General features: G+C 43.5%; 1 long non-coding RNA gene across 1 annotated transcript in view; it reads right to left on the bottom strand.

Annotated features, from left to right (window-relative positions):
- The window catches only part of LOC149979075 (uncharacterized), a 73318-nt gene that overhangs the window by 53961 nt on the left and 5946 nt on the right, over nucleotides 1–13411 (bottom strand). The window lies entirely within an intron of this gene.

Here is a 13411-nt window from a genome sequence, read left to right as displayed (position 1 = left end):
CCTTAAGTTAATACTTTGTAGGGCCACCTTTTGCTGCGATTACAGCTGTAAGTCGCTTGGGGTATGTCTCTATCAGTTTTGCACATCGAGAGACTGAATTTTTTTCCCATTCCTCCTTGCAAAACAGCTCGAGCTCAGTGAGGTTGGATGGAGAGCATTTGTGAACAGCAGTTTTCAGTTCTTTCCACAGATTCTCGATTGGATTCAGGTCTGGACTTTGACTTGGCCATTCTAACACCTGGATATGTTTATTTTTGAACCATTCCATTGTAGATTTTGCTTTATGTTTTGGATCATTGTCTTGTTGGAAGACAAATCTCCGTCCCAGTCTCAGGTCTTTTGCAGACTCCATCAGGTTTTCTTCCAGAATGGTCCTGTATTTGGCTCCATCCATCTTCCCATCAATTTTAACCATCTTCCCTGTCCCTGCTGAAGAAAAGCAGGCCCAAACCATGATGCTGCCACCACCATGTTTGACAGTGGGGATGGTGTGTTCAGCTGTGTTGCTTTTACGCCAAACATAACGTTTTGCATTGTTGCCAAAAAGTTCAGTTTTGGTTTCATCTGACCAGAGCACCTTCTTCCACATGTTTGGTGTGTCTCCCAGGTGGCTTGTGGCAAACTTTAAACAACACTTTTTATGGATATCTTTAAGAAATGGCTTTCTTCTTGCCACTCTTCCATAAAGGCCAGATTTGTGCAATATACGACTGATTGTTGTCCTATGGACAGAGTCTCCCACCTCAGCTGTAGATCTCTGCAGTTCATCCAGAGTGATCATGGGCCTCTTGGCTGCATCTCTGATCAGTCTTCTCCTTGTATGAGCTGAAAGTTTAGAGGGACGGCCAGGTCTTGGTAGATTTGCAGTGGTCTGATACTCCTTCCATTTCAATATTATCGCTTGCACAGTGCTCCTTGGGATGTTTAAAGCTTGGGAAATCTTTTTGTATCCAAATCCAGCTTTAAACTTCTTCACAACCGTATCTCGGACCTGCCTGGTGTGTTCCTTGTTCTTCATGATGCTCTCTGCGCTTTTAACGGACCTCTGAGACTATCACAGTGCAGTTGCATTTATACGGAGACTTGATTACGCACAGGTGGATTGTATTTATCATCACTAGTCATTTAGGTCAACATTGGATCATTCAGAGATCCTCACTGAACTTCTGGAGAGAGTTTGCTGCACTGAAAGTAAAGGGGCTGAATAATTTTGCACGCCCATTTTTTCAGTTTTTGATTTGTTAAAAAAGTTTGAAATATCCAATAAATGTCGTTCCACTTCATGATTGTGTCCCACTTGTTGTTGATTCTTCACAAAAAACTACAGTTTTATATCTTTATGTTCGAAGCCTGAAATGTGGCAAAAGGTCGCAAAGTTCAAGGGGGCCGAATACCTTCGCAAGGCACTGTATACTGAACAAAAATATAAATATATAATGTAATATAGAACCATTTCAAAGATTTTACTGAGTTACAGTTCATCGAAGAACACCCCCCCCCCGCCCCCTTCTTAAATTATCCCACAGGTGAAGAAGTCAGATGTGGGGGTCCTGGACTCACATGGTCTGCGGTTGTTGGGCCGGTTGGACGTACTACCAAATTCTCTAAAACGACGTTGGAGGTCGGCTTATGGTAGAGAAATTAACATTCAGTTCTCTGGCAACAGCTCTGTTGGACATTCCTGCAGTCAGCATGCCAATTTGGACACACCCTCAAACTTTTAGACATCTGTGGCATTGTGTTGTGTGGCAAAACTGCACATTTTAGAGGGGCCATTTACTGTGCCCAGCACAAGGGGCACCTGTGTAATGATCATGCTGTTTAATCAGCTTCTTGATATGCCACACCTGTCACGTAGATGGATTATCTTGGTAAAGGATAAATGCTCACTAACAGGGATGTAAACTAATTTGTGCACAACAAAGCTTTTTGTGCGTATGGAACAATCCTGGGGGGGGGGGGGGGGGCAACAATTTAAATGTTGCATTTATATTTGTGTTCTGTATAGTGACACCAGGCCAAATAGCCAAATACGTTGTGCGGTAACACAGGTCATTAATCAGACCTAAATGCTCTGCCACATGTGACCATATTTACCCTGTTCACCTGTGGACTTGGCAGGGCTTTGGGATGTTAGACATGGAGGCAAGACTATAATACTAAATTCACACAGCTCTCATTTGATAGACATTGGTGGTGATGCAGCACGCAAGGCAAGAGAGAGACGACTCCATATGTCCGTCTGCCTTCATTACTTCCACACTTTGCAAAACGATTTGAATAGATCCTAATTGTCTCGCGTGTACACACACGTACGCGCCCGTATGCACAGACACAGTTCAATTTACAGCCCAGACAAAAGAGCTGCCTGCTTCAGTCTGTTTATACAGTAGCTTACAGTTGACACACAAAAAAAAGACAAATAATCTTACAAGGAGACGGAGAAAACATGAAATAATTCCCTGACAAGATGTTAAGTAGGCAGAGAGAGCAGAGCGGCGGCCGGTCGGCTGGTGCTCGTCTTCTCAGGGTAAGCGTGAGGGATGCTGCCTGTCAGTCACGTGTCTACTGGAGCGACACTGACAGCTAGGCTGTTTCTACGCCTGAGATCTCTAGAGAAATATGACTGACTTGCCAGCTGCTGTTGAGCCCAGAGGTTCTGGCTAGACTAGAACCCTGTCTATATTATTTGCCTTTGACATACACATCAACATGTTCAGAACAACAAGTGTCAGGTTCTGATAGGGGTGCAATAGCCTCTGGGTTGGTAGAGTGTAAAGCTTAGGGCCGGGAATTACCAGGGACCTCAGAATACAATATTATCACGATACCGGAGTGCCAATACAATATGTAGTACGTTTCGATTCTGTGATTTTATTGCGATGTCCCAAACATATTTCTCACTATACATGTCTGCTGCAGAGGGACAAGAGAGAGCCGTGACAAAACGAGCTTTGATCAGTCATGGAAATAAAACAAAAAGTGCTGAAACAATTTGGCTCCCTACTTAAAAAGAAGATGGAGAACAAGCTATGAAGAGTTTTGGTGCAGGTACAGCCAAAATGTTACGATATGCGACCGACCACCTCGATTCGGTCTTATGTAGCAAAATTTGAAATTGTGTTTGTTTTTTTTACACTGAATAAAAGTAGAGTCTCAGATCTACAAAGGGGTCAATTATACACTGCAGTTGAGGAACAATTGGAAAGTAATTCTGCTTTGAAAGTTAATAAACTTTTCAGAAAATGGCCCTTGAATGTTTTGGCACATTTACTGGAGAGCTATTCTTTGTCTACACCCACTCAGCATCGTTCACATCCTCTTAAGCCTTAGCCTTGACCATCTCTTTAAGAATTCACATGTGAGGCCATGTGCTAAACATAATGAGTAAGGTAGTGAAGTAAACAACAAACTTTCCAAACTAAAAGTGGTGAAAGTAGTAGCTTACAATCAGGAAAATCCAGGTAAAAATACACTTGTCCTTGGCCTATATGCTAATCTGATTTGGTGCAGGTCATGTTGTTCTTCACATTACCATCTCTGGTAAACACACACACTATATCATATAAAATTAACGTTTATTTGTCACATGCACAGGTACAATTAATTCGTTCTGTGCATATTTGCATAGTAGCAATATCAAAAATAAAAAGTGTCCATAATAAATATGTTATAATCAGACACACTTGTCTAAATTGTTGGGTCATGTGAAAGAAATGATATAACCACCCTCCAGCCACATCTAGCGAAGTGGAGGGCTCTTTATTGTCTTGTACAATAGATTACTTTAATCACGCCCAGACACACCTGGCTAACTTGATGGGTCACGTAATCATCTGACGAAGTGGAGTTTTTTCTTCTGTAGGTAGCTACTAGCTAAACAATGAACCATAATACCAACCCATACAGTACTAGCAATATAAACGGATTGACATAGCTAGTCACCATGCATGAAATGCTGTAGTATGAATCTGCAGGTGGCTAAAGCTAACCAACTAGGTTCAATGTTAGATAGCTAGCTAACATTAGCTATAACTATCAATGAAAATGGACTTCTGAGATACTAATAATATTACTACACAGATCATACACGTAACGTTAGCTAGAGAGCCAGCAAGCTAACAGTATGCTTTAACTTGCAATGAAAACGACTTTCTGACTAAATTAAACATGTAGAATATCTGAAAATGTAGCTAGACTCTTATATACATGGATGAATGCTTCACGGCCGACTGGAACCATTTTAACTAAATAAGATGTCCTGTGTCATTCTCGTTTTGTTTGTAGCTACAGCTTGTTTGGCCCGTTGTGTCAAGTTACTCTAGTTCACGCTGACCATGTGCAGAAAGTAGTCCATCTCAACTTTTTCATACTGATCTTTGTCGATAGCGCCTGCTTAATTCAGGGCAGCAATGTTGTTGAGAGCAGTAGCAACACTTTTGCAGTTCCCCATGGCTAACATTGTATATTTCAAAAAAGCAGCATGAGAAAGGACACATACTGACCAGCTCATGTTATAGACAGAAGCATGCTACTGGAGAGCTCTACTTTATCTACACCCACTCAGCATCGTTCACATCCTCTTAAGCCTTAGCCTTAGTTCAGACCAATCCGAACTCATCTCTCGGCATGTCCAGGCCATCCATTATCTTGGCCAATCAAGGCGAGTGGAACGTTCTTGTCTTTTTCCATGGATAAACCAACTAGGTCCGTAATTTAACAATTGCAGTTTGCTATTACGGCACATATAAGTTCACATGTTCCAGAAGGCATTTCTGCCCCCCAAAAAGCATTTAATATGTTCAAATGCCTCTCCTGTGATGTAGTGACGTGCGACATTAGCCTAGCTTCCTGAAACGAGTCACATATATCATTAAAAAAAAAGAATCCCCCATCACTACACAAGCGTTCACACCTGGCTCGCTGGGACAACAATGTCCCTGTGGGGACTGAGTGAGGATGGCCTTCTCTCCTCAAGCCTTCTAACTGTAGTGTTATCTGTTGCTATGCTCCGATTCATTGGGTTCCCAGGACCCAGGTGCCTCTAAATAACCCCTGACCCAGCACCATCTGTTACTGTTCAATCCATTTAAAACACAGCTCAGTGTGGATGGTGAACCTGGAAACAGTCATTACAACCATCACATCCTCATTTCTCACACTATTCATTCATTCATCTTCATGACTTTATGAGAGTGATAGCTAGCCACAACTTTACACTCCCGGTCCACTTTCCCCTAGCGACGCCCCGCGTCCTTCCCCCTAGCGACGCCCCGCGTCCTTCCCCCTAGCGACGCCCCGCGTCCTTCCCCCTAGCGACGCCCCGCGTCCTTCCCCTAGCGACGCCCCGCGTCCTTCCCCTAGCTACGCCCCGCATCCTTCCCCTAGCTACACTGTGTGATCATTGATACAGTGTACCTACAGAGAACATGGAACAAACCAGCCTGTCTTTGGTAATATTCACAGTGCACTTTTAATAGAGCTCTCCTAGTCCCGACCATACAGACAGACGTCTGTCCCCTAGTCCCGACCATACAGACAGACGTCTGTCCCCTAGTCCCGACCATACAGACAGACGTCTGTCCCCTAGTCCCGACCATACAGACAGACGTCTGTCTCCTAGTCCCGACCATACAGACAAACGTCTGTCTCCTAGTCCCGACCATACAGCTGTAATAGTTCAACCGCTGAACGAGCTGCAATCAGAAACTCATGCTCTAATTGGTTCAGTCTCTTAGGGGGTGGCTAATATTCAGTCAATCAAAACAACCCCCCCCCTCTTAAATCTCTCCCATCTCTCTTCTAAATCAACCATAGCCATATCCGAGCGGGCCAAACAGATGCAGCTCTTTATTAAATAAAGCTAGTGTAATCAGTTAGATGCTGTGGCGTTTTAGTGCTCTAACTGATTATCTACTGCAGTGATTATGATATGCTACCGTTTAACATTAAAAACACCAATTAATATTTTACAATGGTCCACGGGGTTAACGTACTTCATTAAACAACTCTCACATCAAAATGGATAGTCAGGTAGCGATTTCATCTTTTACATTTAGAAATATTTTCAGCACAGGTTAATAGCTTACATATTTTGAATCCTTTCTCTAACAAAAGGAGAATATGTGTTTAAGAGTTATTTTCCTCTTGCATGTTAACCTGAAAGGTACTGGTACATTATCTAACATGCTTTATTTGGTTGAAATAAGATAAAAAAGAGATAGCGAGGGACTAAGATAGCAACAACAGAGGCAGAGACAGAGAGAGAGACAGGGAGAGAGAGGCAGAGAGAGGCAGAGAGAGGCAGAGAGAGGCAGAGAGAGGCAGAGAGAGAGAGAGAGGGAGAGAGGGAGAGAGAGGGAGAGAGGGAGAGGGGCAGAGAGAGAGGGAGAGAAAGGGAGAGAGGAGGAATGGCCAGTGTGACCTGACAGCAAGTGAAGCTCCACACTTCATCCATGGTAAAAGGTGGAAGTGGCCCTGAAAGAATAGATGACACCAGCCAGTGATCCACGGAGGACCAGCTATGTGTTTCACTGTCACACTATTTCAATGATGGAGGATGAGGCTCAGGCTCAGTGTGCATCCTTAATAGGGCTCCCGAGTGGCGCAGCGGTCTAAGGCACTGCATCTCAGTGCCAGAGGCATCACTACAGACCCTGGTTCGATTCCAGGCTGTATCACAACCGGCCGTGAATGGGAGTCCCATAGGGCGGCACACAATTGTTCAGGGTTTGGCCTCATTGTAATACATTTTCCTCATCAATCTACACACAATACCCCATAACGACAAAGTGAAAACACGGTTTAGATTTTTTTTTACAAAAAAATAATAAAATGAAATAATAATAACATGTATTTACGTAAGTATTCAGACCGTTTGCTATGAGACTCGAAATAGAGCTCAGGTGCATCCTGTTACCATTGATCAACCTTGAGATGTTTCTACAGATTGATTGGTGTCCACCTGTGGTAAATTAAATTGATTGGGCATGGTTTGGAAAGACACACACCTATCTATATAAGGTCGCACAGATGACAGTGCATGTCAGAGCAAAAACCAAGACATGAAGTCGAAGGAATTGTCCGTAGAGCTCCGAGACAGGATTGTTTTGAGGCATAGATCTGTGGAAGGGTACCAAAACATTTCTGCAGCATTGAAGGTCCCCAAAAACACAGTGGCCTCCATCATTCTTAAATGGAAGAAAATTGGAACCTCCAAGACTCTTCCTAAAGCTGGCCAACCGGCCAAACTGAACAATCGGAGGAGAAGGGCCTTGGTCAGGGAGGTGACCAAGAACCCGATGGTCACTCTGACAGAGCTCTAGAGTTCCTCTGTGGAGATGGGAGAACCTTCAAGAAGGACAACCATCTCTACAGCAGTCCACCAATCAGGCCTTCATGGTAGAGTGGCCAGATGGAAGCCACTCCTCAGTAAAAGGCACATGACAGCCCGCTTGAAATTTGCCAAAAGGCACCTAAAGGACTCTCAGACCATTAGAAATAAGATTCTCTGGTATGATGAAACCAATATTTAACTCTTTGCCCTGAATGCCAAGCGTCACGTCTGGAGGAAACCAGGTACCACTCATCACCTGGCCAATACCACCTCTACGGTGAAGGATGGTGGTGGCAGCATCATGATGTGGGAATGTTTTTCAGCAACAGGGACTGGGAGACAAGTCAGGATCAAGGGAAAGATGAACGGAACAAAGTACAGAAATTAAAATCTGCTCCAGAGCGCTCAGGACCTCAGACTGGGGCAAAGGTTCACCTTCCAACAGGACAACCACCCTAAACACACAGCCAAGACAACAAAGGAGTGTCTTCAGGACAAGTCTCTCGATGCCCTTGAGTGACCCAGCCAGAGGCCGGACTTGAACCCGATCAAACGTCTCTGGAGAGACATGAAAATAGCTGTGCAGCAACACTCCCTATCCAGCCTGACAGAGCTTGAGAGGATCTGCAGGGAAAAATGGGATAAACTCCTCAAATACAGGTGTGCCAAGCTTGTAGAGTCATACCCAAGAAGACTAGATGCTGTAAAAGCTGCCAAAGGTGCTTCAACAAAGTACTTAGTAAAGGGTCTGAATACTTATGTAAATGTAATATTTACTTTCATATACATACATACATACATACATACATACATACACACACACTGCTAAATACCTGTTTTTGCCTTATGATTATGGGGTATTATGTGTAGATTCATGAGGGGAAAAAACTATTTAATCCATTTTAGAATAAGGCTGTAATGTATCAAAATGTGGAAAAAGTGAAGAGGTCTGAATACTTTCCGAATGCACTGCTGGTGTTTATCATCCCAGCCTGGTCTCAGACTAGACATAACATAGTAAATGTAAATACGGAACCCTCAAATTACTATGATATGTTATGTCTACCAACCCAAAGGTTGCGAATTCGAATCTCATCGTGGACAACTTCAGCATATTAGCAACATTTCAACTACTTACTACTTTGATACTTTGCATCTACTTAGCATGTTAAACTACTCTGATTTATACTATACTGAACAAAAAAAATAAATGCAACATGTAAAGTGTTGCTCCCATGTTTCATGAGCTGAAATAAAAGATCCCAGTAATTTTCCATACGCACAAAAAGCCTACTTCTTTCAAATTTTGTGCAGAAATTGGTTTACATCCGACTCATTCTAATAATGCTACAAATTGAGTCACTCAGTGACTTTTCTAAAACACTTTATTAACTTTCATTCAAGGATAACACTTTTAATTGGTCACGTTTAGTAAGCTACAGAGACAGATAGCAGTGTTTGCTTTGTTTCCATGTGTGCGTGTGTGTGCATGCGCGTGTGCATGCGCGTGCGCGTGCGCGTGCGTGTGTACACGCCAGTACATGTGTTATGACCTCCCATGGTCCATCTTCTCCACTCTACCTTGTACAGGATGCCTTATATGGCCATTCCTATCCATGCCTCACTCTGCCTGGTTAAGCTCCAGTTTCTGACTGCTGTAGCATATCTCTGTACCTGTGTCCCAAATGGCAACCTATTCGACACATAGTGCACTACACTTGCCCAGGTCCATGTCAAAAGTAGTGCACTATATCGGGAGCCATTTGGGAAGAACATATCTATATATTTTTTGTTTATTTAACCAGGTAAGTTGACTGAGAACACGTTCTCATTTACAGCAATGACCTGGGGAATAGTTACAGGGGGATGAATGAGCCAATTGGAAGCTGGGGATGATTAGATGACCGTGATGGTTTGAGGGCCAGATTTGGAATTTAGTCAGGACACCGGGGTTAAAACCCCTACTCTTACGATAAGTGCCATGGGATCTTTTAGTGACCACAGAGAGTCAGGACACCCGTTTAACATCCCATCTGAAAGACAGCACCCTACCCAGGGCAATGTCCCCATTCACTGCCCTGGGGCATTGGGATATTTTTTTAGACCAAAGGAAAGAGTGCCTCCTACTGGCTCTCCAACACAACTTCCAGCAGTATCTGGTCTCCCATCCAGGGACCAACCCTGCTTAGCTTCAGAGGCAAGCCAGCAGTGGGTTGCAGGGTGGTATGCTGTTGGCAGGGTGGTATACTGCTGGCAACTCCGTTTCCGCTGCCTTACTGCGTGGCTCTGCTCAGCACTCTGCTCACTACTGTCAGCTTCTCCCACTATTATACAACCCATTTACAGCATCACAGAACAGAAGCTTTGTTTCCACTGGCCTCACACACACACACAGACATAGGCATGCATGGGCAAAACACATACACAAACACACACACAAACACACAGTATGCAAACGTGTGTTAGTGCTATGGTAACAGCTGATGTCTGTTACCATGTCCTTACCTACTTATTAATGTAAAGGGTTTTATTGATTTACGCAGATCCCAACAGCACATATGAATTTAATATTTCTCTAAATCCAGTTGGCTGGACCACTGGAGGTTTAGTAAAATACCCTAGAATTGGCCCAAACCCTGCTGGCTACCAACTGTCCAATAAACAGAATATGGAAATGTGCAGAAAGCAGAATTCGCGTCGGTGCTGTGCGGGAGATTCTTCAGAGATTCTTCAGGCACGTGCGCACAAACACACACCAGGGTTTCTTCTACCCAGTAATTGCCGACTGATGGAAAAGCCGATAAATAAAATTGTCCGGGAGAAGAAAAAAATCACATTTCAAAATAAATGTCACAACTTCCGCCGAAGTTGGTGCCTCTCCTTGTTCGGGCGGCGTTCGACGTCACCGGTCTTCTAGCTGCCACCGATCTACGTTTCATTGTCCATTTGTTTTGTCTTTATTGTACACACCTGGTTTCCATTACATTACTATTTATTCCCCATTTAACCCTCTGGTTCCCACATTGTGTACGTGTTTGTTCTGTGTTTAGCAGTCGATACTATTTCGTGAGCTGGATTGTTTTCCCTGCGTGGAATTTATTTTGTCGTCGTCTTGAGTAAAAGTCCGTTATTACTCATCCTCGGTGTTCTGCGCCTGACTCCGTCCCACCTGCTGCACATCGACCCTTTACAATAAAACTGTTTTGCCCATTCATTGATACCAGTATATGGTTGATGTATACTGCCCCCAGGTCTGCTCCCAAATGGTGAAGGTAGGAAACAGTGTGTTAGTGCTATGGTGTGCACAAGGTCCTGAAATGCACAAGGTCCTCTACTCCGACAATTAATCCACACATAAAACGGTCAACCGAATCGTTTCTAGTCATCTCTCCTCCTTCCAGGCTTTTTCATCTTTGAAATGATATGGTGATTGGCATCTAAACTTTCATAGTATTACCACGGCGACCGGCAAAACAGTTAAGTCTTTCAATCACCCACGTAGGTATAACCAATGAGGAGATGGCACGTGGGTACCTGCTTCTATAAACCATTGAGGAGATGGGAGAGGCAGGACTTGCAGCGCAGACGCTCGTTGACGCGCGCCAGCAGTGTGAGTGCAATAACTGAATAACAATAAAAATGTATTTTGCAACACACGCACGTGTCCGTTCTGGTCAGCATGTAAGACCCTCACTAACTTTTACAGACGGGCTGTATCACTGACGGGCTGTATCACTGTCTGGTATGGCAACTGCACCCCCGGCAACCGCAGGGCTCTCCAGAGGGTGGTGCAGTCTGCCCAACGCATCACCGGGGGCACACCTAGAGACTGAAAAAACGCTTCCATCTCAAGGCCATCAGACTGTTAAATAGCCATGACTAGCCAGCTACCACCCAGTTACTCAACCCTGCACCTTAGAGGCAGCTGCCTTATATACATTGACATGGAATCACTGGCCACTTTAATAATGGAACACTAGTCACTTTAATAATGTTTACATATTTTTGCTTTGCTCATCTCATATGTATATACTGTATTCTATTCTACTGTATTTTAGTCAATGCCAATCCGACATTGCTCGATCTAATATTGATATATTTCTTAACTTGTGTGTATTGATGTGAATTGTTAGATACTACTGCACTGGAGCTAGGAAGACAAGCATTTCACTACACCAGCCATAACATCTGCTAAAAATGTGACCAATAACATTTGATTTAATTTAATTCTGTGAAACCTGAACATTTGACTTACCTTCCATCAAAGCAGCCTAGCCTAAATCCATTTCTATAAATGTGGCGGAAATGATTTCATAAAGACTTCCATATGTATTGGTTTTCAAATCAACTTTATTTCATTGTCCAGTAGCCAAAGGCACAATCCTAGTCATATTAGCAACCCATCCATGCTAGTTGTTGACAATCCTAGTCATATTAGCAACCCATGCTAGTTGTTGACAATCCTAGTCATATTAGCAACCCATGCTAGTTGTTGCATCTTTAGATCTCTCATCTTTCTAAATTTCAAATTGATATTTTCATGTCACATGAACCAGCTCGCGTGTGCGGTGTAAGAGAAAAAAACATTAAAGAAGAAAGAGCTAAACTATGATATCGTCACATTATAAGCGCAGCAATGCGCACAAGGCAGTAGGCTACGCGCAAATGTTCGTTCCGTAATGCAGTTAGCAGGAAAACACTTGTCTAAAGGACACTGAACATGTGAGCTGGTTCATGTGACAGAGATGAAAATATCAGTTTGAAATTTAGGAGAGGAGATATAATAGGCTACTTTATGTATTTATGTATTAAAAAGTTTAGGTTTAAAACAATTACGTTTATGTTTTTCAAAATGAATACGGCCTCCAGTTCATTGCAAAGTGGTGTGTGACGTGCTGATGAAGCCTGTTTTCAGTTGTCGTTCGATGGGAACTCGGAACACTGAATTATGCAAATGAACCTTTAGACCAATAAGCACGACCAGTCAAATACACCGACTGGTATTTCCATCAAAGAAAAGGCTAAAATGCATTATTTCACAATAGGACTTTTTTTGTTCTTTTTACTTATTGGATTCTTTTGGGGGGGGGGGGGGGGAAGCCGGCAATTACCGGTTAACGGGGTCCTGTAAATTAAAATGCTGCTGGTCAAATGTCTGGCGCCACATTTTCCTAACGGAAACCCTGACACACAAGCGCACACACACAGCCTCAGGGAGGATACTGTTTAGAATCTTCCTGCTCTTAGCAATAAAAAGGGCCAGCCTGGCTAAAACCTGCTGACTCAGTGATGCTCTCTCTCTTAACCTCACAAACAGACACACCTATTCTCCAGCCTTCACTTCACTCTTCTCCATCTGACTGCATCCATACACAAGAGAAGAAAAAATGTTTGCGTCATGCAAAAAAAATACAACAAACAATATAACATTTGATCTTCCCGACTGGCCAGAGAACAATGGCTACGATGTTTTTCAGTTTCAGACCGTTTCTGCTGACCAACCTCAGGAGAGAAAGAAGAAGCAGACAGACCTTAACTGCCATGGCCTGGAGACTGACAGAGGGGAAAAAGCTCATATTCACTCCCACCGTTCACATTTCTCATCACCTCTGCATGGAATGCAGGAATAGATCCAATCAGTAGGAAGGAGAAGACACGGAGCAAGTGTGAGAGATGCAGAGAGAGAGGGAAGGAAAAGGGAGAAAGAGAAGAGAGGGGGGGTGAGAGAAGAGAGGGAGAGAGAAAGGAGAGAGATAGAGAGAGAGAAATAGTAGGGAGAGAGATACTAGGGAGAGAGAGAAAGAGATGCAGAGAAAGAGGGAGAGACGCAGAGGGAGAGAGAGAGAGATGGGTGAGAGAGTAGGGAGAAGGAGAAGAGAGAGAAAGAGAGAGAAGGGAGAGAGCGAGAAGAGAGTGAAGGTAGGAGAGAGTAGAGAGAGTGACAGAAGGGAGAGAGAGAGCGAGCGAGCGAGACAGAGAAGTTTATCCAATGTATGACCACATTAGAGTTAATTGCCACAGATCTGCAAGCACAGCAGCTAAATTTGTGGGCCGATGAGAAAAGGGCAGCAAGTG

Source organism: Oncorhynchus mykiss, chromosome 12, assembly GCF_057628025.1.
Source record: "Oncorhynchus mykiss isolate SJ-2025 chromosome 12, ASM5762802v1, whole genome shotgun sequence".
Classification (NCBI taxonomy): domain Eukaryota; kingdom Metazoa; phylum Chordata; class Actinopteri; order Salmoniformes; family Salmonidae; genus Oncorhynchus; species Oncorhynchus mykiss.
This window is presented reverse-complemented; position numbering and strand designations above follow the sequence as displayed.